The 24647-nt window shown below is 40.7% G+C and overlaps 1 protein-coding gene across 2 annotated transcripts in view; it reads right to left on the minus strand.

Annotated features, from left to right (window-relative positions):
- WASF1 (WASP family member 1) overlaps window positions 1-24647 on the minus strand; it is a 203387-nt gene that overhangs the window by 119042 nt on the left and 59698 nt on the right. The window lies entirely within an intron of this gene.

The following is a 24647-nucleotide window of genomic DNA, read 5'->3' on the forward strand; positions in this document are numbered from 1 at the left end:
AAACATGTGGAAGGCGGGAATCATCGGCGCCGAGGGACACGATGTCGGTATCAGCGGTGCCGAGGGTAGCGGTGCCGGTATCTGTGGTACCGAAGGAAGCGGTGCCGGCATCGGCGGTGCCGCAGGGAGCGGTGCCTGCATCAGTGGCGCCGAAGGAAGCGGTGCCGGTATCGGCGGTGCTGAGTGAAGCGGTGCCGGCATCGGCGGTGCCGAGGGGAGCGGTGCCGGTATCGGCGGTGCCGAGGGGAGCGGTGCCGGAATGGTCTGCGCCGCGGAAAGCGGTGCCGGCATCATCTGCACTGCTAGGGTCGGTGCCGGTGCCATCAGCGGCACTGCTGCCTCAGGTGCCGCTGCCCCCGATGTCGACATGGCCTTCGGTGCCTGACGAGCGGCGTTACCTGCCTGAGAGTCAGCACGGTGCCGGGGTACCTCCCGCACCGGGGTGCCCGAGCCCGAGCTGTGGTCGGTGCCGGAACCGGCGCTAGAGCTGCTGCGTCGGTTCTTGGGCCCTCTTGACCGCCCACGGTGCCGCGGTGCCGAGGCGCTCGACGACCGAGAGTCGGAGCTCGGAGGGGAGCGACTCTCCACCCTCTTTGACCGTCTGGGTGAGGATCGGGAGCGGTGTTTCCTCCACCCACCGGGGCCACCCAGCGCGGGTTTGCCCCGAGACGCAAGTCCCTGGTCCCTCGGCCGAGGGGGGGACGGAGGCGTAGGCAAGGCCATGAGGGCCCTTGCCGCATCAAACGCCTCCGGCGTCGACGGCCCTTGTAGGGGCGCACCCCCACTCATCCGAGTCGGGGGAGGCTCCCTACGAGGAGACACCGGTGCCGGAGGAGCCTCCACGGCACGTGGCTGGGGTGTCTCCTTAGGAGGAGGCAGGGAGGAGTCCGTCAACGGGATCTCTGGCCGCTTTGACTTCTTTTTACCCGGCACCGAGATCTTCAGCGGTGCCGGTGGTGCGCTCTGCACCGAAGAGACGCTCGGTGCGGGGGACCTCGATGGCTCGGAGGCCGGGCGCAGCGCGGACTCCATCAGTAAAGCCTTCAGCCTCGCGTCCCGTTCTTTCTGGGTGCGAGGTTTGAACGATTTGCAGATTCTGCACTTATCTTTACGGTGCTGCTCCCCGAGGCAACGGAGGCAGCGGTCATGAGGGTCACTCACGGGAAATTGCTTAGAGCATAGAGTGCAGCTTTTGAAGCCTGTGGAGCCAGGCATGACTCCACAGGGGCCCTGTAAGGGCAGATAACTACTATAGATGTTTCTTTTTGAATAACAAAAAGTACTAATTCGACTAGAATGGTAGGTAAGCTAAGGACTGCGACTTGCACTAGCAAGGGGCAGAAGTTCCAGCAACCGTCAGAGGCGGAAAGAAGGAACTGGGGACCCGCGGGGCCAGCGGTGCCCTATATACCGCGACATGAGCACGGCACTCCAGGGGGCGCCGTACCCGGCCCTGTGGGTGTGCTAAGGAAAAAGGTTCCGGGAATCTGTGCACGGGGCGCGCACACACCTAATTGGAATGCATATGAGCAATCACTTGAAGAGAGAACAATTATTTTTTTTAAAAGTTTGACAAAATTTTGAAATGAAATGTTTTCATTTTCAAGAAACAGGAAAAAACACTAGACATTCATTCTATTATGGTCGGTGGCAAAAAAAAGGGGGGGAAGAGGGAGAAAGGGGAAAAGAAAAATTTGTAATTTAGACAAAACAAAAATTTTATTTTATTTTGAAATTTTTCATAAATATTTTTGAATGAAAGCTTTTCATTTGAGAATTTTTCCACTGGAAAAAAGTGTTGTTTTCTACCAGCTCTACTCAGACTTATATCATAGGGTGGAGACTACTACTGCTCAATTCGGTTCGCGCGCACACACACACACACACACTTCAGTTAGCACACACATGAACATTTAGGATATGTAATTTTTTCTCCTCAGCTGTTAGTGCATTATTAATGAGGAAACGTCTAAGATATTTACACTGTTACTATGTTCAAGACTGCCATCAATACTGATGTTTGGTTCAATATATTGTTTTGTTTAGTGCCCAATGGTACATATCTCAGTTTTGAAATACTCAAAATCAAACCAAAGTTTATAAAGTCAGATGCAAAACTGATGATTTTACTTTTGAGCAGGGTGCAAGTAAGAAGTCATCCACACAATCTATTTCTTTAAAAAAGACTGTTAGCACAGTTTTTTTATGCAGAGAAATGAAGCAGATTAAAAAGTTTACCTGAGTGGGAGCTCATCAGTGGATCACAGTGATAGTGCTCCACTGTGACCAAAGACTACCGTTTTCGCAAACTGAATGCCTAATATGCATTCATTGAAAATCTTTCCCTATTAATAATTTATTTGACAAAGTAGTCTCCTAGATATACATATATTTATGCATATATTACATAAAAACATGTTCTACTCTCATAACCAAATGACATCTTTCAATTTCTGTTGGAATTTAGAGTGGACACACAAACCTTCATGTTAGCATGCTAAAAAGGGTATTTTTTGTTGTTTCTGGTTTTAAACAACCCAAGAAAACATCACATTCATTGATGAAAACTCAGAATGTAAGACTATGAAGACAGCATCAGGTCAGATCTACAAACATTTGGAAATATGGGATGATATTTACAGTTAGCACAGAATCAGAACCTACCCTGATTTCAGCGAAGTTCAGAGTTCTAACCAAACCCTTCCCACAATCCTACGTGAGGTGGACACCTGCAGCAGGCAGCACAGATGAATTGAGCCAAGATGTACAGTTTAACATTAGTTCAGATTTATCATCAAATGAAACAGAACAAAAAATAAATATGCAATGAACTACTGACATTAATGGTTATTCAGTTTGGTTTCTGCAAGTCGTTCTTTTACCCAGCCTCCGCCTGACAGAGTTTTTTCTAGAATATGGGTTTCTAAGCCTAAGCGATTGCAAACTGGCCCTGGAGAATTACAACCACCCTAACTTTCTCTATGGATACACGAGAAGGGAGTTCTGCAGCTATTGTGATGGGTTTCCATAAACTCTTTTATGTTGCACAATGGGTCATACGATGGAAAAGAATGTCTCATTATTAAAGGGCCTTTCCTTAAGTGATGTTACCCAGTCATATTATTATTAAAAAAACATACAGCCAAACCAACACTGAAGAATAGATATGTTGACAAACAATTTTAAAAGCAAGCAATATTACCTGCAAATCAAAGGCAAAACTAACATACCCTTACTGTTCTGCTAGCAACCCTAAACTGGAAAGGCCTGGAGGAAATAGTAAGAGTTATCAACATTTCCTTGCTCTCAGGGCCGGATTTCCAATTAGGCATAGTAGGCTTGTGCCTAGGGGTGCTGGCATTCTAGGGACATCTAAATAGTGGTGGATTATGCATGGCTCAATGGGGCCCATGCCCAGGGGCCCCAGCCAATTTGGGGATGTGACACAATGCACCACATGTACACCCTTACGGTATGATTGTGTATCATTCATGTTCACCCGTATAGTGCAATTGTGTATTATTTAATACAAAATATGTCATGTAAGGTGTTTTTGAAATGCTCATGACATGCTGAACATTATTGTTATGATAGTATGTCACATGCATGGTTATGAAGCTCTGCTATGTAATATTCCCAAATGTGTGTCTCACATGACTTGAATAGATCCAGGCAAACACAAAGCAGAGTGAGAGTTCATGCCTCACTGAGGCATGTGTACAGGAACAATGGACTAGCATAAGTATCTGATAAGGGGATGCTCATTGATGCAGGATGTGGAGAAAACCATGTACGGATACTTTTGTTACCTGACCCTGATGGCGGGGGGGGGGGGGGGGGGGGGGTGTGTGTGTGTGTGTGTGTGGTTGAGGTCCCACAGATGGGTACAGAAACATGTTAAAAGGGGAGACATCTTGGTCTCTTGAGCTCTCTTGCAATCCATCTACAAGACAACATCAAGACTGCCCATGGGGCGGGGGAGCCTGGTTGGGGACCGACCAACCAGCCTGTGGTAAGAACCATCTAAGACTGTAAGGCTACTGAAAGGGTTAAGCTTAATTTAGACTGTGATTTGCTTTTATTTCTTCTGATCAAATGTGACATATTATTCTGGTTTATAATCATTTAAAATCTTTCTGTACCTAATAAACTTAATTGTTTGTTTTATCTAAAGCAGTGCATGTGGTTTGGGTGTGTGTAGAGACTTCATTTGGAGTGACAGAGCTGGTGCATATCAATTTCTTTGATAAATTGACTAACCAATGAGCTTGCAGAGTCCAGTGGGCAGCATTGAACTCTGTAAGACGGCAGTTACTAGGGTTGCATCTGGGACTGTCATACCATTGCATAATCCCATGAGTGTCTGGCCAGAAGCACTCATTCACTAGACAGGAACTGCTTGTTTGCAAGAGACTGTGCGTGGGCTGAGGCAGGAGTAGGTAATTCCCACAGCAGGGCAAGTGCAAGATGGGTCTCAGCTGTGGGGGCACTGGGGTGACAGCGATATACCGGTCCAGATTGCAGAGGGGAATGTCACAGGGGGACCCTGCACAAGCACTGGAATTCTGGCCCTGCCCTCTGTGCCTCCTCTTCCCCTTGAGGCCCCGTCCCCTGGCCAGGCTGGAAGCTGGAGCCCAGGGCTTAGCATATTCCTCCGGCCCGGAGCTGGTGACCTCAGCCCCTCTCCCCCACACACCCACCCCCTGCAAGGAGGTGGCCCAGCCAGCCCCTCTCTCCCCGATTGCCCCCCCTTCCCTCGTGCAGAAAACACCAAGCTCAGCTGTAGGTGCGGGCGGAGGGGCACTGAAGATGCTGTGCCCAGAGTCCCATAAGGTATAAATCCGGCCTTGCCTGCCCTAATAGTTTCTTTCCCTAAATAGGAGAAAGCACGCACCAGTTTCTCAGTCAGTGTTACATCCTACTTATTTTCCTTTGTCATCAACATGCATGTTTTAGCTCAAATCTTTCTAAAACACTAGTACATGTTGCAGAATGTTCTGGAGGTTAGATTTGGGGATTGTACTGCCACCACATAGCAAAATTGGTATGTAGAAGGAATTGCAAAAAATGACAACTCTGTAAACCACAGATTTGTACACAGAGCTCTCTTAGTGTAATGAGATGTATTTTTCATAAATTAATTTTAATCACATTAGGCAAGCAGATTGAAATTATGCAAAAGTAGCTCCATCATAATCTTTAAAAGCCAAAGGAAATGTAGAAAAAACTAAGAAGGAATATCAAAAATATTTGTAAATGAACTAAAATATGCACTTATAAAACTGCCCTAACAATCATTACCTTAAAAAATTAAGTTACAGTAATAGACTTGCAGTAAGATAAGTATGAAGATGCTCACCTTCACACCAGACAAACAGATTTTAAAGTTAACAATTAATTCAGGCACTCACTGCTACAATAAAAATCAACCTAAGCATCAGTCTTTAACAAAGTAGTACTTTATATATTTTAATAGATTTGACCAGACAAAACACAAACATCTGAAATAAAATGTACATGGCACATTACATTTTTAAAATCCACTATATGAATTATAAGATGTTTACCACATTGCATTGTGTTAGGAGATTAAGTATGCTATGGGTTATCCTTAGTTTCCCTCCTGATCTTCTCATAGCAAAGAAGTATCAAAGGTCTGTAGTTACCCAACATGGGCATCATTTAAAAAAGGAAAAAACAAATTAATGGAGGAGTCCGTTTGGGTTAGGGGCCCCCAAGAGATCACAACTCCAAACTTTGTCCCTTACTATGATGGCTGAGTGGGAACCCTAGAGCAGCAGTAGGAGAATTTTTGGTCACTTTTCTCATTTCTCCCTTCCTCTATTTTCCCTTGTGTATTTTTTTGTTTTCTTTTACTCTTTTATGATTTTACATGCTGTAGGGCACGCAAGAATATTGTAACGCAAAAACAGCTTAGTATGGCAAGGCCGGGCCCTAGAATCAGCAGCAGGCTTATAAGCAAAAGTTGGGCCTCTCAGGGGCCAGGCATGAAGATATCCTCTAAAAAGTCCCTAGGGGTTAAAAAAAAACTATCCATAGGCCTGAAAATACCCTTAAAACAAACATAAAAGCCAGCCGACCATGGGGTCAGCAGAAAATTAGCAGCCTTAGTAAAAAATTAGCAGCTTCAGCAATAAAGTCAGCAGTTTAAGTAATAAACAACTAACATCATCTTATTGCAAAAAAACCCTAGCTAATGGCCAATAAACTAATAAAAAACAAGTGTTAAAACCCAATCCCCATGTGGATTGAGATACGCATCACCTGCTACCAGGTGAAACTTAACGTAAGGCTTAAGGAATTGGGGTATATTAAAGGCCCCGGGACCCCTCCCTGCCTAAAACTCTCCGTGAATCTGTCGAGGCACAAGCGGATGCCCCAGGCAAGTCAGTTCCCTGGTTGCAACTCACTTCATAGGGCGAAGAATGGGTCTCCTCGCCCTTGTATTGGTAAGTGCCTTTTTCCCTGCTTGAGTAGGTCGGGGCATAAGTGTGGGACCCCCCGGTCTGTAATCTCAACACTAATGGGCCTTCAGATAACCATCGCAATAGGTTCTCCTGGTGGGCTTACTTCTTGCTTTCTTAATTAAGTGCTGTTGCTGCTCGGATAATACTAACGCCTATGGGCACTTTCCCCTTGTGTAGAATGCTTGTTCCTATTCTTCTTGTAGACAGTGTCCTCTTTATATTTCTAACAGCTTGGATAATAGTAATATTTTTTATCTCAATTTTTATCTCAATTTCTATCTCAACCTTAAATAAATTTTTGCTTGGGTACTCTCTTGTCCGGTTATTCCTTCCCGCCACCGAGATCCCAAAATACAAACTCTCCACCCCAGTAGAGCACACGTGCTTTTTGCTGACTACTCACTACTTCCCTGCATCTAAACTCTGCTTTGGCAGATCATATTCTCAGTCCCTTCCTTCCACTCATCAGAAAGTTACCAGTTGCTGGGTATGCAGAATGCACTACCTCAAGCAGAGCTGAGTGCTATGGGAAAAAAACTAGAAGCTTGGGTGTGCAGTCTATCTTCTGAGCAGCTCCTGCAGTCAGCTACGTTAAGATTGACAACAGAAGTTGGAAGGGAAAGTGATGGCTTTTGAGCAGACACCTGCTGCTTTTCCTGTGGCCAGCACCCTTGTTTGCTGTGCATGCATGAGAGGATCTGCAACTTTCTTCATCTAAATTGATTTTTCTATGCCCTGTAGATCCTTGAACTAGTCTAGCAACCCACAGGTTGCAAAACATTGTGCATAGTGCAAATTTCCGTATTATTACATGAAATAGTTTAAATACTTTTCATTTATAAAGTATTCATCCTTAATTTTATTACTTCAAATACTGCTTGGAAAAAGTTCTAAGATCAAAAGTGTCAATAAAAAGATTCATTCTGATAGTAAACTCCTTGCATGTTGTAGGAAAAAATGTAGTTTTTGTGATTAAACAACCTAACAGTACTCTATTGAACTCCTGAATGTTTAAAATGTATTCTATCAGCCTCTACCATCCTGCTTGTCAATGCATACAATGGGCAGATAGAGCTATGTACTATTTTTAGAGTAGGTAATATGGCTAATTAATGTTTCATACAGAAACCCAATTTTTCAGGAGTTTAGAAGTCAGTCATTTTCACAGTAATTGTCCTGAAATAGCATAAGCAAGTTGTCTGCAAAGACGACTTTTTAAGTTTAGTTTTTAATTATTTCATGACTATACTCACCAATATTAAGTCCTTATTAATTCAGACAGGACAAGTAAATCTAGCCACCTGTTGCAACTAGATGTCTAAGCCATACTTACTGGTAAAATCATGAAGATTACTACATGTGGTACTGCTAACTTGAAACTAAACTACATTTCTCATGGGACAGATACAACTTGAAATTACCTACCATTCTAGAGGATAACTAATTAACAAGCTTTAACGCGAACTCAAGAAGCCATCCCATTAAAAAAAGGGGGGGGGGGAGTGGAGGCAAAGGAAGCTGGAGATAAGTTTATATGTAATCACCAACTCAAAATAAACCAACGAGTAATTAAAAATTGAGCACAGGTTGCTAAGTCATCAAAATGTACCATTTTTGTAATGTTTAGTCAGAGGCTTATGTGACAGGCATTGGTAACGTCAAGCCAGTTTATTAATTAGCGGGGACGTTAAGAACTGAATTGGCATAGAGACAAATTACTCTTACTCCTAAAGGAAATCCCTATACGTTATGACTGAGGTGCAAAGACAGAGCAGAGTAGATAAGATGTGCACTATTGTTGTATGAACTACACTTGTTATGAGAAGAGAACTTCAGCTTCCGATGTTATCACTTCTAGCATTTTCCATAAATTCTAGATTCAATTATAAGATAAAGTCAGATACAAAAGAACACAACTTATGACAGTTTTAAGAAACATGATGTACTAGTGTGTTGTGTACTGAAAGAGAAAAACAGCATGAGGTTTCACTACGTTTTATTTTGAACAGGTAGATTAACAAAGCATTTAAAATCCTGTCTATGGGGGGGAATCTCTACCACAACAGAGATGAGGAATATTGATGATGGAGTAAAATTCAATGCCTTTGTTACCTGCAGGAAGTATTTTGAGATATATAGGAAACTACTTATTTAAAAAAGGAAACAAGGTAGGGAAGGACCTGGCATGAGTCAGTGGGCCAAATTCAGTGGTTGCATGTAAGGTGGTGGAAGTTAGATAACATCTTGATAACCTAGACTTCTTTAAACAGCTAGAGATGATCATTGTCTCTCTACCACTTTCTACAGAAAGTCTATGATAAAGACAAACTTGGAATTTATAAAGGAGAAAAATGTTTCTAGAAGTTAATGAAAAACTATGAATTTGAGACAGTAATGGCTCCCTTCATCAGAAAAAGAAATCAGATGTGCTTTAACCAACCAAGATCATTAAACCTTTCCTGCAAGAGATCCTGAGAAGGATCTTTGCCAAAGTGCTGTAAGATAGACATAGTTGAATTATTTGATGTAGCAAAGAAACAGGACTAAAATGTAAGGAATAATGTTGAGCCCTTTTTGATGCATTAACAGCTTGGTTGAAATATTCTGGACAAAGTTTCTTTGCCTCATATTTAAAAGATGACAACTTTGATCATTGGAATTCAAAGGTGTGAATACACTTGCCATACATTCAAGTTCAGGATGAGATCTGAAATAGTTTTATGTACTCTACTAAGTCCAACACACTGATCTCTCTTGACGTCCTCCAAACAATTGTACTTCATCGGTTGTACAGACAGAGTAAGTATATTCTGGTGACTCATCAATGTGCATGAACAGTACACACTAGGCCAAAAGACAAGATTAGAAATTCTGCATCCTTATACAACAAAAGAATAAACCACAAGAGTGAGCTTCTGATGGGGAAGTATCTATGAATACTTACTGATAGCCTTGTGATCCAATTGCAGCACATCTTCTAGTCTCCTTTCCGTTCCTACACTGGCTTTTAGTTTCTTCCCTGATCCAATTTCAAGTGTTTGCTTTAACCTATAAAACTCTATGTGGTTTGAGCTCTGTATACTTCAGAGATTTGGGCAGTTGTAATCAGATGAGGTTCTTAAATTAACAGATCCTTAGTTGAGAAGGGGCTAGAAGCAGGGTGTTTTCAGCAAGGTGTCCCTGTTTTTAGAGTTCAGATCATGTCATGCTGTAAGGACTGTCTGATCACCCCAGCTTGCATCCCTCACCTCCCTCCTTCCGCTCCCTCCCACATAAGGGATTAATTAATTGTTAGAGATTTAGGAGGCTTTTTGGTTTTGAATATTGATCCAGATTACTCAGAGACACGAGAGTCACAGTAGCAGTTAAAAAGAGAGCATTTTCTTGCACTTATCACTTGCACAACTCATGTTAGCTTTAGATAATGTGTTCTACATACTAAAATATCAATTGCTTTTATATGCTATAAAAAACATTCCATTCTTTAAAAAAAGTATACATTTATACACCAGCAGCTTGCAGTAACATGTTTTATTCACACCATTTTCTTACAGCTGTATTGCAACTGTAGTTTAACAAATTTATTATATCTTAGAATCAGTGACTGAGCAAAAGACTGTATCTACTTTCATATTTTAATGCAAAAAGCTTTTACTTTGTAAATGGGGTCCAAAGTAAGGTATTGTTTTTCCTTCAATCAAAAAAAAGTGCATCCCCCTTCTAACCTTTTCCTATAGCACTAATAAGCACTACCACAATTTTTCATCTTGCATCTATAGTGTAAAGATGCTTTATGGGCAAAAAAAGATGCCAGATGCTTGTCCCACATAGCATATAATATAACATATAAACATAATGCGACAAGCAAAGACAATGAAATGAAAAGGAGGAAGAAGAAAATAAAGATTACAATAAAAGATAAGGTGATAGCTTCAGTTAATTATGAATGTATTCATAATGGTTCTATTTAAGGGTGTGTTTGTATTAATGTATTAATAAAGTTGTAAGTGATATTTCTTGAGGCTGGAGGAGTGAGAGGTATTGCAGGAAAAGAGGCAATATGTTATAAGAAGAAAGAGGAGAAGAACAGGCCTGTCAGGGTGAGAAGGAGGGTGTGAAACATGATGAATTGGATATAGGGTACAGAGAAGTAGGATATGGAAAACGTAAGAACATAAATGCCAGCGAAACAGTAATCTTAGTAAAACTCCCAGATAAAAACAGTTCAGAGTTGGTTGCTTCAAATGATGTCAGGAGACAGTTGAGACTGTGACAGCTCTCCCCTCACCCTACACATCTGCTACTGCACCTAGGTGGTTGGCCATAAGCACAAGGACCTTCTTTTAGGTCTTTCCCAGAGCCTACCCCATATATTGGCCTTCAAAACCAAGGCAAGAAGTGCTCTTTCCCTATGATTCAACCTGCACTTCCCTAAACCATATTTATAGATTATAAGGCCAAATGGAACCATTGTGATCATCTGGTCTGACCTCCTGTATAATGCAGGCCATAGGTCCTTCCCTGTTTGAACTAGAGCATATATTTTACAAAAACATCGATCTGCTGCTGGAGAGTGCACCAAATGGCTAAATAACCTCACGGTTAAAAATCTATGCCTTATTTCTAGTCTTAATTAGTCTAGCTTTGACTTTCAGCCACTGGATCTTGTTACAATCTTTGTTTGCTAGGTTAACAGCCCTCTATTATCAAATTTCTGTTCCCCATATAGCTTCTTATATTCTATCATCAAATCCCCCCTTAATCTTCAATTTGTTAAAATAAACAGATTGATTAAAGGCTGGGAAAACAGGTAGTGAAAGACTCAAGGAGCTCATTCTCATGGCTCTTCTATGCATCCTCTCCAATTGATCAATGAGACCAGATGGGTGAGGTAATATCTTTTATTTGATCAACTACTGTTGGTGAAAGAGACACGCTTTAGAGCTACAGAGTTCTTCTTCAGATATGGAAAAGAACATAGTGATTGTCTGGTTTCATCCACATAGTTGTTATTGTGGGATTTAGTGTACCGGATGAAGTACACCACATGTAGTGACAGGCATGTGTAGGAGTTTGAAAGGTGTGCTGTGGGGAGTATTGATCATCATAACAGTGGGGATGTCAGCAGGTTCTGTATCTATTGTTTTGGCAGGGTCTGGGGCCACTTTGAGTTGTTGGGTCCTGGTCTGCTGGAAGCTTACTTCTGATGGGTCTGGAGAGGTTGCAAAGTTGCTTGAAGGCCAGAAAAAGAGATTTGGGAAAGACAGTCACTACTCTCTCAAATAAATTCACAGAGAAAACTGATAAAAACACCATTTCACCAGTGTGCAAACTCTTTTCACAAAATGATCTCTCCTATCTGACCTCTCAGTCCTCATCCTCTAAGGAAACCTGCACACCACAATCAAAAGATGAGGCTGGGAGGTGAAATCCATAACTTTGTGACATACTAAAAATCATGTTCTTAATAAGGATATTGGATTTAGGGTTTATTACAATCTGTAACCCACTAACTCCCCTTTTTTGTCCTGTGACTGCTGGGGTGTTAAATGGCCTCTCCACCTTGAATGGTATCTTAGAATATGTGTTAACTACTAATGCTAAACAATCTGTTCCACCTTTCCCAGACCTGACGAGCTCTGTGTAGCTTGAAAGCTTGTCTCTTTCACCAACAGATGTTGTTCCAATAAAAGATATGACCTCACCCACCTTGTCTCTCTAATATTCTGGAACCAACATGGCTAGAATAACACTGCAAACAATTGATCAATATCCTTCTGGAATTGTGGATACAAGAACTGGACATTGTATGCCAGCAGCTGTCACACTAGTGCCAAATACAGAGATAATATAATCTTGCTATTCCTATTCGATATTCCCATTTATACATCCAAGTATCTCATTAGCCCTTCTACCCAGAGCATCATGCTGGGAGGTCATGTTCAGCTGATTTCTCATCATAATGCCCAAGTTCTTTTCAGAGTCACGGCTTTCCAAGATAGAGTCCCCCATCCTGTAAGTATGGCCTATATTGGTTGTTCTCAGATGTATGAATTTACATTCAGTTGTATTAAAGTGCATATTGTTCACTTGAACCCAGCTTACTACGTTATTCAGATTGCTTGTGCCCGTGACCTGTCCTCTTCATTATGAACCATTTTCCCTATTTTTTATGGCCATCTGCAAACTTTATCAGCAATGATTTTATATTTTCTTCCAGGTCATTGACAAAAATGTTTAAAAGTGTAGGGCCAAGAACCAATCCCTACATGACCCAACTAGAAACATATTTGCTCGACAATGATTCCCTGTCTACAAATGCATTTTGATGCCTTCAGTTATCCAGTCTTTATTTAATGTGTGCCATATTAATTTTGTACCGTTTTAGTTTCTTAATCAAAGTATTCTGCAGTACCAAGTCAAGTGCCTTACAGAAATCTAAGTATATTACATCAATCCTATTACATTTATGAACCAAATTTGTAGTCTCATAAAAAAGAAGGTATGAAGTAGTTTCACAAGATCTATTTTCCATTAACCTATGTACCCATTTTTAATTATTGGCACATTAGCTTTCTTTCAGTGCTCTGAAACTTCCCCAATGTTCCAAGATGTATTTAAAAAAAACCCAAAAAAACACTAATAGTTCTGAGAGCTGTTTTAAAACTCTTACACACACACTCTCTCTCCCCGCTTCCCCACTTGGATTTTATTCTGTTTGCACATAACAAATTTAATCAAGTCATAATCACTTGGTATCTAAGACACTGCTAGTTTTTAGTTCTGTAATCAGTTCCTCTTTATCAGTCAATGTAAGGTCTAATATAGAATTTCCCTATGTTGGATGCAACACTTTGAGTTAAGAAATTGTCATCCAAAATTTTTAGAAACTCAGAGGACATTTTAGTACTGACAGCAGGAGACCACTAGCATATGTCACTCACACCAAAGACCCCAGGAAAATGCACTTTTTTCCCTACATATTATAGATAGGTGCTTAAGGAGACAGTCATCTTGTTCTCTAATGTGATTTGGTAACTTGTAGCAAACATCAGCTAGTACTCCATCTTGTGCTTTATATGTTAGAAACTTATTTTTTTTAAATCTAAAAAGAGGTGACTGTAGTGGGGAGTATACCTGTATATAATGTTTGAGAGTATGGATTAACTGTTTTCTGTTGTGTTTGTCTTGGAGTGCCATTTCTTTGAAAAAAAATCTTAGCTCTTCGCCTTTGAATTATACATTAATCAAACTTTTTTAAAAACCAACCCCTTTTCAACAAAATAATATCATGCCAGAATTTGCAATACACTTCTAGAATTAAAAAAAAATTAACCCAAAAAAAAATCACTAAGTGGTAGGTCTTCATCATAGAAAAGGAAAGTTTATTTATTACTGCCAGCTTCAAAATTTTACTTATATGTTGTAAGTTGACAAATTTTAACAGACTAGACGTGAAAAAAGTTATACCATCACTGATCTTGCAGCGACTGGAGCGTCTTCTTCTGTCCCCTTTTTTTAAAACCATGTTTGTTTTTCGGTCAGGATTCCTTTAATATCTAGGTATATATGTATAGGGGATTTAAGCTAACAATCTTTATTGGTATGACAAGTTATAAATGTATTTACAAAGTTCAAATTGCTATTCAAACTTGCTATTTGAATCCTTCTGAATACACATGATCTGTTATTAGTTACAACAGAAACATAGCAGCAGCCAGAAGGCACCATTTCAAAAGACCCATTTTGCAGAATATAAACCCATTAAGTTAATTCCAGTTTACACACAATTTGGAATGAAAACTATTAGCAACTGAATAGTAAATGTAGATTTTGCTGACAGTACAGTATAGTCAGACAGACTGGATTAAAGAATAGTTTATGTATTTCCTATACAAATTGTGATCTCAAAGAAATATTTAGCAACAGCGCAGCAGAGAAAATACCATAAAAAAAACTGTTTGTGGCTGAGGACATCAGTACTTGATTACTTATTTGTAGCAGAATATTCACAGCACACAGTTATCTAAATGACTAAAAGAAGGTGAAACAAGTCTCAAAATATTCAGCACATTATATCTCAATATGATGTGCTTGCATAGACCCCATTTCCATAAACTTCTACTAAAACTGGAATATAATGAACTGCTTCATTTACTACAATATTAAGAGATTTCTAATGACATCATAATGGCTAACACAATGCTCATTGACTACTATTGACCTAGTGTGTGCCAAACAAACATAGAACGGAACTTCATCAAAATAGCATTCATATAGTTGTCCAGTGTATGCCTTAAAGTTACATCCAGCAGCTTCATAACATTCATTTTGCTTTTGAGAAACACAGTGGTGAATGTACACAGAGGAATAGCATGAAAGTGATTTATTTTAAACAGTTTCAAGACAACTCAAGCGTAAACAGTAGAAAAAAATAGTTATTTGGATCTGCAAGGCATATGGGTACAATTAAGAAATACCACATCAAAACATGCTATTAAAACCAAAATTTTATTAATGAAATAAATCTGTCATGCACACATTTTCTGTATTGGATATGGCTTTGAGTGGCAAAGCATCCTACGCACCACCTCACTCACCCACCCCACCTTCAGTTCCTTCACACCAGAATGCTGACAGCACACTCTGATGCAATGGGGGAAAAAGGGTGGGTTGTGTAATTGACATATACAACACATCTTGAAGACCAACAGTTAAGAGAAGGGGAGTAACTTTTTTCCCTTCTTTATGTGTTTGCATACGTCCATTACATTGTAGATGACTCCCATACTATTATGCAGGAGGTGGAGCTTGGAGTCTTATTGGAAGAGGTACACCAGGACTCTTTCCTTACATTTTTTACTTCCCTTGATGCAGCAATAAGCTCATAGTGTCTAGCAAATGTGTGGACAGAGGACCACATAGCTGCCCTGCCGATGTCCACAGTAGGGACACGTCCCACTCTGCAGAGGCTGAATGCACTCTAGTTGAGCGTGCTGTCAGTTTCTCAGGAGGAGTTAAGCTGTTGGCAGCATAACAAACACCACCACAGCTGGTAAAACATTTTGAGTGTCACAATGAGGTAACTGGTTCACCTCTCATATGTTCTTCACCAGAAACAAACAGCTGACTAAGAGTGACTGATCTCCGTATGCAGAAATTCCACAGCTTGATCACCTCCCCGCATAGGTTGTCTGACCAGGCACCACCTTGTTTGTTCACATAAAACACCACTGTGATGTTGTCCGTGAGCATCTTCACAGTTTTGCCCCACACATGAGGAAAGAATTGCTGATACGCACGGAATACTGCATGAAACTCAAATGTGCATAACCTGGCCTCAGGGTAGTCCACAAACTTTGAGCCAGAAGATCACTCAGATATGCTCCCCACTTCATGACTAAAGCAGCCATTACCAAAGTCACATAAAGGAGAGGTGGAGAGACACACACCAGCTCGTCCAGATGGTGAATCTGAAAACAATAGATTGACCTAAGCCTTGCCTACTTTGCTTTGAGGTGGGGCCTGGCATGAGGGGCACATATGTATATGCAGTCATATGACCTAAAAGCCTGAGAAAATTCCTCGTTGTGGTTTGTGACTGATCCTTGAGCAATGCACAAAGGTTCCATATAGTCTGGAAGCTGGGAGAAGACAGAAAAGTCTTGACATCAGTGGAGTCCAGGACTGTTCCAATGAGCTCTATTTTTTTCTTTTGTAGAGGTGATAATGTGAATTTCTTTGCTTATTTTCAGTCCTAGGATGCTGAACAGAGTGTGAGGGATAATGTCCTCTACTTGACATATGGAGCAATGCCAAATCAACCAATTGTCCAGGTAAGGACACATGTGGACATTTCTCTGGTGGAGGCAGGGTGCTATCTTTGCTATGCATTTAGTGAGAACTGTCTGTGTCAATGACAGACTGAAGTGCAGAAAAGTGAATTGGTAATGATCTTCTACCACAAACCTCAGAAACCTCCGCTGAGGCAGTTTACCAGTCTCCCAGATCTAGGGAAGGGATAATAGTAGAAACAGACACCATATGGAACTTCAACTTCTTGATGCATTTTGTTAGCTTCTGAAAGTTCAGAATGGGTCTGAGACCACCTCTGGCTTTCGGTATTTGAAGCTATCAGGAAGACGACACCCTATCCCCTGAGGCACTACTTCTATAGCACCCAAAGAATGTAGAGTCTGCATTTCTTGCCTTCGTACAGGCTTGTGAGAGTGGTCCCTGGGGATGGACTGGGAAGAGGGATGGGAAGGGAAGATAAAAATAAACTGCAGGGTTTATCCCAATTTCACCATGTTTAGCACCCATTTGCCTGAGATGATGGCCTGCCACACAAGCAGGAAATGGGATAACCTGTCCCATAAAGGAGAGGAAGGGCCAGTAAGATCCAGTTGATGATATGCTATCCTTGATGTAGGAGTCAAACAGGCTACTTTGAGCCCAGTGGTTGCCTGGATGTTGAGAACAAGAAGGTTGGGGATGAAGGCCTCTTTCTCTGAGAACTTTGCCTCCTCTTTGAATGATCAGGCTGCCAGAAGGAGAAATATTGCTGCTTCAGCTGGTACTGAGAAGAATATTTAGTCCTCTTTGTAGCAGCATGTACAGACCTAAGGACTTTAGGACTGCTTTAGAGTCCTTTAGGGTGTGTAAAGCTTCACCTGTTTTGGATGAGAATAAGGCACAGCCCTTGAAAGGGAGGTACTCAGTCATCTGTTGTATCTCTGCAGGAATACCTGATGACTGCAACTAGGAGGAATGGTGCATATTCACTGCCTTCACCACAGTGCTGGCCCCAGAATCTGCAACATCCAAGGAAGCCTGCAGAGCTGAACGAGAGACCAAATGACCTTCTGCAATAAGGGACTATAACTGTTCCCTAGAGTTTTCTGGCAATTTATCTACAAATTAAGAGATTGCCTCCCAATTTGAATAATTATATCTGGACATGAAGTCCTCATGACCAGCAATGTGGAGCTGTAAACTTCCAAGGAATAAATTTTTCTCTCAAAGAGATCAAGGTTTTTTTGCATCTTTTTCTTTGGGGGTAGCCTTAGCACAAACTTGAAGATACCTCTCATTCACAACTGCCACTATTAGTGAGACCACTGTAGAGTGTGAATAAAACTGCTCAGGATCCTGGGATGGAAACTAGTATTAATGTCCTGTTCATTTGGGCACTGGTGAAATTGACTAAGCAGTTTGCCACATAGGCATGATAGGCTGTATGATGGCCTCATGTATTGGTAAGGCTAATTTCCTGCCAAAGTCAGGAGCAAAATATCAATTGGTTTGTGGCTATTTTCCTGCACTAGCTATACTTGTATAACAAGTGAAGCAGTCATTCTTCTGAGGAGCTTTTGCTGTACTTTAAAGTCATCTGGTACCTAGGAGGATCTCTCTGGTACCAGGGTCTCCCTTGGTGATGAGAATGATGCATTAAAGGGAGTCAAGATAGACACCTCCCAAGGTTGCTCCTGTGGTGCTGGGGTTAGCTGAGGTAAATCTAGTATTGCTGAATCTGTAGGTTGATCAGTACACATCATCAGAGGCCTTTCAGTACTTGCAGGAGAAGTATTTCTCCTGAGTGATCTGCTCCTGTGAGGGAGCAGAGATGTTAATCTGGATGCTGGAGGCATCCAATATGGCCAATGAGGAGGCTGGTACATCATAGGCCCCAGCTGTATCTGGACCAAGTCTCCCAATCTCTGGCTCTACTTTTCTCATCTCCTTCTATGAGTACGACAATAAACCTGGAGAAAGCCCAGGAATCTCAATTGTGTGAGACCGAGAGCCCATCTCAGATTCTGCTGAAGAAGTGGAATATTCTGAGAGCCCCGGTGGGGCAATACTGATAGATCCCAGTCGCACTCCTCAGGAACAATGTCAGGAGTGCGATACCAGAAGAAACATGGATGGCTTTTTAACTCTTGGTACTATATGACAAGATGAAGCTGGTACAAGACTGGAGAAGGCTGAAGAAAGCACTACTGGGCCTATAGTTGATGGGCCCACAGTAGAATGTTCTGAAGCCGATGAGCATGATACCTGCAATGGTGCTCAAGGAGGGTCTTCACTCTGAATCAACAGCAATGGTGGCAAAAAAGGCATAATAGGTCTCTCTCACCACTGCTTAGGCCTCTGGCATTGTCTATATTGATAAAGGCAGTTATCCCACCATGATCAGAGATGTCTGACCTAGTGTTGCAGATGAGGAAGTAGCCAGTCTCAATAGTCCCTGGGAAGGCACCAGAGTCAACAGCTCAAGTCTATGACAGTCAGTATAAGTTGGTACTGGGGAGTGACGAGCTGAAGGGAGTGCTCGATCATCAATACAAGAGCAATCTTCAATGGAGGAATCCCACACTCTGAACTTTGAAGAGCCTATACCAACTTCTTATTCTTCTGAGGCAGGGTAGGACAAAGTGATTGTCCTTGAAGATGACGGTCCCAGATCTTCTGCAGCTCCTATCTGCTGGTAAAGCTGTGGGAGCACTCTGGGAAGGAATCATTGATGAGCTCCTTGGACAACCAAACGGGTGTAGATGCAGCCTCCAAAAGAATATATGAAAGGCATTCTTCCTGTAGCTTATTGTCCTGATCTTGGAGCCCCAGCAGATCAATCACCTGTCCCTTATGTGGTCCTCACCCTAATATTTTAAGCAGAGTGAATGAGGGTTGTGACCCTTCTGTGCCTAGGGCAGCCACCTGATAATGCCAAGGTCAGGTCAGACTAAAACGGAGAGCAGATTCTCCCAGCACTGGTGGGTGGCACTGAAGCCAAACTTCCCAACCAGCCACAAACTGTGCTTCTGATTCCCCCACATCGGTTATCAAGAAACCAGTATACCAATACACACAAACCCCTTTACTGCATTCCAGTTTCCGGCTCCCAATAAGCCACTAGGTCCAGTAAAGAGACTAGTTATTTAAACTCTATGCTCTTTACTAAAAAGGTTCCCTCTGACCCCAAAGGGTCAGCCACAGTACCAGATCAATATAAGTTTGGATCTTACCCAAAATACGACGCTGCCAGTCAATCCATTAGTAACTAAAACTAAATGTTTATTGTAAAAAGAAAGAAATAAACCATGAGAGAAATGTTAAAGGGTCAAAGCAAATCAGATACATACAAATGATTGAAAGTCCATATACATCCAGTTTCTGGGAGAATTGTGGAGTTTGCAGGCTTGTACGGTTCTTCTGGCATACATCTAGTACCTGGATGAGTCTTAGTCCTTCGGTTCAGTTGCAAAATGAATTGATCCAGAGGTAGGTATGTGTCTGTAGCTGGATCGGAAAAAAGACAAAATGGATTCCCCAGGCCTCTGCCTTATATACCTCCTGGCCCTTGTCATGCTGTTTGTAGAGTTTTACAGGAATTAAAATGGAGTCCAGAGTCACATGGGCAAGTCCTGGTGCTTCATCAGGTATACTGCCTATGGAATTTCACAGGAACCAAAATGGAGTCCAGAGTCACATGGGCAAGTTCTGGTGACACATTAGGTGATGCTGGCTTCTTCCCCTGGAACCCCTTGCACCTGGGAATGTCTTAATTGGCCATTAAGCAGGCTATTGTTCTGCAGCCATCCTGTCTGGGGTGCGTCCCAGCCAGCACTATTTGAAATACAGATATCTCGAATATATCCATAACTTACATTTCACATATAATACATGAACATAAACATTATCATCTTACTTAGCACATTATAGCCTTTCTAACAGTACCTGACATGTCATATCTCATATGAATTATTATGATTTTGACATACTGATGTTAAACCATATATCAAACGCCCCCCTTATCCAGCCAGCGTGACAAGGGTCACCTACAGTATTGGACTTTCAGCAACCAGAACAAGGCTTGAAACCTGGGGACTTGGAATACAATCCTCTGGTACCAGGCAAGGCCCAGTGGCCTGACCGACCAAAACAAAAACAAACAAAATCAACCAACCAAAACCAAACCCCAGAAATACTAATAAAAAGGAAAGTAACAGAGGAGATTTTGGAACAAACTGATAAAATTAAACAATCCAAATTAGATTCACTCAAGAGTTCTGAAGGAACTCAAATATGAAATTGCAGACCTACTAAGTGTGATATGTAACCTACCATTTAAATCAGCCTTCTGTACTAGATGACTGGAGAATAGCTAATGAGACACCCATTTTTAAAAGGCAATACTGGCAATTATAGGCCAGTAAGCCTAACTTCAGTATCAGGCAAATTAGTTGAAACTATAGTAAAGAACAGAATTATCAGACACATAGATGAACAGGATTTGTTGGGAAGAGTCAAAATGGCTTTTGAAGGGGGAAATGATACCTCAATCTATTAGAGTTTTTTGAGGGGGTCAACAAAAGTGGACAAGAGTGATACAGTGTATTTGGACTTTCAGAAAGCCTTTGACAAGGTCTGTCGCCAAAGGCTCTTAAGCAAAGTAAGCAGTCATGGGATAAAAAGGAAGGTCCTCTCATGGAAAGTAACTGGTTAAAAGATAGGAAAAAAGGATTAGTTTTCACAGTGGAGAGAGGTAAATAGTGGTGACCTCCAGGAATCGGTAGTGGGACCAGTGAGTCAACATATTAAAAAATGACCTTGGAAAAAGGGGTAAACACTGAGGTGGCAAACTTTGTAGATGATACAAAATTACTCAAGATAGTTAAGTACAAAGCAGACTGTGAAGAGTTAGAAAAGGATCTCATGAAATTAGCAGTCTGGGCAAAAAAATAGCAGATGAAATTCCGTGTTGATAAATGCAAAGTAATGCACATTGGAAATCATAATCCCAACTATACTTACAAAATGATGGGGTCTAAATTAGCTGTTACCATTCAACAAAGAGACCTTGGCGTAATTGTGGATAATTTTCTGAAAATATCAGCTGAATGTGCAGTGAAAGTTAAAAAAGTTAACAGAACTTTAGGAACCATTAGAAAAGGGATAGATAATAAGACAGAAAATATCATAATGCCTCTATATAAAACCATAATACATGCACACCTTGAACACTGCATTCAGTTCTGATCACCCCATCTCAAAAAAGGTATATTAGAATTGGAAAAAGGTACAAAGTAGGGCAACAAAAATGATTAGGGGAATGGAACAGCTTCCTGTACGAGGAGAGATTTAAAAGACTGGCACCTTTCATCTCGGAAAAGAGACTACTAAGAGGGGATATAATAGAGGTTTACAAAATCTTGACTAGTGTGGAGAAAGTGAAAGTGTAATTTACTCCTTCACATAACACAAGAATCGGGGTCACCCAATGAAATGAATAGGCAGCAAGTTTAAAACAAACAAAAGGAAGTATCTTCTTCACACAACACAAAGTCAACCTGTGAAACTCACTGCCAGGGGATGTTGTGAAAGCCAAAAGTATAAATAGGGTTCAAACAAGAACTTAGATAAGTTTATGGAGGGTAGGTCCATTAATGGCTATTAACCAAGATGGTCAGGGATGTGACCCCATGCTTTGAGTGTCCCTAGTCTCTGTTTGCCAGAAGCTGGGAGTAGACAACAAGGGATGGATCACTCAATGATTGTCTGTTCTGTTTATTTCCACTGAAGCATCTGGCATTGGCCACTGTCGAAAGACAGGATATGGATTAGATGGACCATTGGTCTGACCCAGTGAGGCCATTATTATGTTCTTAACCATTTCTGTTGAGTGATCCCATTGCTTAAATGTAGACTCCACACCTTTAGGCTAGTATCAGTTATAAACTTAACCTTTCATTCCCATAAGATGCTCTTGGGATGTTCCCTGGTCAGCTATAACTTCAAGGATGATTTTACATCTAATGGGACAGCCAGGGGTGTCTCCTGATCCCTTTACAATAATTCCTCCTGCCACAGAAACTGAGACTGTATTTGAGAGACTATGTCCATGAAATGTGATCCTGTCAGAAGTCCCAGCAGATAAGTACTCCCTTCCTGAATCCAACTAACTGGGTGTTCAGTTTTCACCACTACTATGAGAACATCTTGTCCACAGAACAAATGTTCAGGCCAGCACTATTCCATAGCCTAGAAACTTGCAGCTACTGAAAGAGGGAACTGTGATCAATTTCTCCTTAACAGAAAATAAAAAGAAAGAAGAATAGTCTTGTGATTAGGATCCTAGAAGTGAAGAGACCTGGGTTCTTATCCTGGCTCTCTAACCGTCTGTGTGCCTTAGCTCCCCATCTGTAAAATGGGGATAAATACTTCCCCTAACTTACAAGTGTTTTATTAGGTTTAATTTGTAATGTTTGTGAGGTGCTCAGAGATCTTTAGATAAAAGAAGCCATGAATAGTCTGCAGGAACATTGTGAATTGGCATTGTAAGCCAGTTACAATGAAATCTGAATGTTTGATTTCATTTATTTTGCATAATTGCTTATTAAGTTTGGTGTCAAGGACATTCACATTTTCAACATTTCTCATTTCTAAATTTATATACTGGGTTTTTATTGTAAGAGTTTGGATAATAAATATCCTGTTCTTTTAACAATACTTTCATACATATTTAATATCAGTTCACAGTGTTAACATATGCATTAAAATCCACACTCAAAGTGATGTTACCCACATTTAATAGGATTACTCATTTCAACCAGGAAAGATATTTTAAAGAGGTGTGAGAACTGTCTTTAAAAAAGGAGAGATTTATAGACAATAAGCCTCAGGGAGAAAGACAGAGAATAAAAACAATAAAGTCACCCCTGCATTCACAGTCAGAGTTGCATCTGTTGCATCTCTTCCTCTAAAGAAAGAAAATGGACAGTTCAGGGATTCTCCCTGCCGCATATGTGATGTCACAAAGAATCCATTAAGCTTTGCTACACATCTTAGCAGATGCCTACGGACTATGTTCAGAAGTGATTTCGCTCTCTCAAAACTTATTTTGAGCTTATCAACCAACCATATCAATGACTCTAGATCTTCTTCAGAACTATTTACGTGCAATGTTTCAAGTTTTAGTTACATCTGGTTTTGCTGTAACTAGGAATAAAGGTTTTTAAATTATTTGAAAATGGATAGACAATCCATACCAAACACAAAGATTTGGCTGAATTAAGGTTCCTACCTCTGTTCCTCTTTTAAAATCACACATGGGCTAAGACCAAGAAATTCTGAGACCAAAAGGAATTTTTTCCCCATACAATTCTGAGTATCTGAAAACAAAAGGTTATAGTGATAAACAGTTTTACAAACCTAACTACTAACATTTTGCTATTGGCTAAAGCTATAATATAGGACAGCCCTTTTTAATGTAATAATATTTTTGTTTTTATTTAATTGCCAAAAAAAAACATAATTATGAGCCTGTCTATAAAACAGATCCACTGTAGCTCTCCCTTGTGACTGTAAATAAGAAATGAAGGTAACTGAGGGAAAGATAGAGAGAAGCATTGGGTATGCTTAATGCTTTTGTTTACATTTGCTGGTCTAATTTGAATATTTTGCATCCAGCTAACTAGATAGAGAACTAGATTAAGTCCAACTGACAAAAAAATAAAATAAAAAACTGATTTTTCAACTGTACAATGTAAAATTCAATTGCCTATAACTTCAAAAAAAGGTTGGTGTATTTAATTTTTATACACTTGAAATTATATGGTAAAATAACTTGTAAATTAAATCAAATCAGAATCAAGGGAATTCCCTTTACAACCATACTGGGGATTTGTTGGACTCTCATTGATGTACCTAATTAAAGTGCTTATCTGTTGAGATTTCAAAGGCACAGCTTTATAACATCACACTTCCATTTTATGCAGGATATTTCTGATATAATTCCTAATTATATTCCTATGATTTTGCCTAAATGTAACAGAGGATGGGGGTGAAATCACCTTAGAACTGAAATTATATTATTTAATAAAACAAAAAGGAATGCAAATAGAAATGAACCCCCTACACTAGAGCAATGTTCAATCTGTGTCTGAGATTTCAATTTCCATAATTTGCTTTGGCTGCTAAGCAACAAATCAAATATGGTTTGATATATTTGAATGCATTATTCCCCCTGCTGCTCTTATGACTGAAAATTGCAGTTTTGAAAAGGGCATTTTCAGAGCTATAATGCTTAGGAAGGAATAGGGGCTTCAACAGGTATATTAATTGTATGTAAATTAATACACTTTTGTTTGTCCTTGG

Source organism: Emydura macquarii, unplaced genomic scaffold (genome assembly GCF_026122565.2).
Source record: "Emydura macquarii macquarii isolate MOO-44397 ecotype Brisbane River unplaced genomic scaffold, CSIRO-AGI_Emac_v2 contig_1146, whole genome shotgun sequence".
Taxonomy (NCBI): domain Eukaryota; kingdom Metazoa; phylum Chordata; order Testudines; family Chelidae; genus Emydura; species Emydura macquarii.